This window comes from Microtus ochrogaster, chromosome 8 (assembly GCF_000317375.1).
Source record: "Microtus ochrogaster isolate Prairie Vole_2 chromosome 8, MicOch1.0, whole genome shotgun sequence".
In the NCBI taxonomy this organism is placed as follows: Eukaryota; Metazoa; Chordata; class Mammalia; order Rodentia; family Cricetidae; genus Microtus; species Microtus ochrogaster.
The window spans coordinates 58,836,950-58,837,625 of record NC_022015.1 but is presented as its reverse complement, the minus strand read 5'-3'; positions in this window follow the sequence as shown (position 1 = coordinate 58,837,625).

Sequence of the window (676 nt, the reverse complement as noted above, 5' to 3'; positions counted from 1 at the left end):
TAAATAATTTCCTCATTCTTGATCTTGAGTCTCATGATAGTCATGAGTCTGGCTTCCTAGCGGGTTGTCTGTGATTACTTATTTGGCATGAAAGAAGTTAACCTCATTCTATCCTTAGGAAACACACACAGCTCTTGGTGGCCTGTGTTTCCCCAGTCCCAACATTTTTACCCCAGGGAAGACAAGCATTTTAAGTTGCCCAGTAGACTATGGGGTGTCCAGGTAAACTTGGATTTCAGATAAACAAGTATTTTTGTCACGTGTGTAATGTATTTTTTTAACTATAGAAATGCCTCCGTCGTGGAGAGCTCAGTCCTAAGTGCGACTTGCATGTCACTCTCCTCCCTGTCAGACTCTGGGACCTTCGAAGAAGAGGAGGCAGAAAGATTGTACAAGTCGGAGGTAGTGGGTGACTTCGAGGAGACAACAGGGAAATTCCACGTAAGAACTCACAGGGATTCTGACAGCACATGCAAGGCCTGCTGGAATCAGACAAAGCCCACACTAGCTGAGGTGTGTTTGGTAGCTGCGGGAGAGAGAATGGGTTTTGGTTAATGGTGTTGACCCCTGATAGGTTGACCACACTCTAGGGTGGATTCCACTCCCAAGAGTAGTTGGGCAACACAAACTGTATTCCATAGGTGAAGAAGAAGAAGAAGAAGAAGAAGAAGAAGAA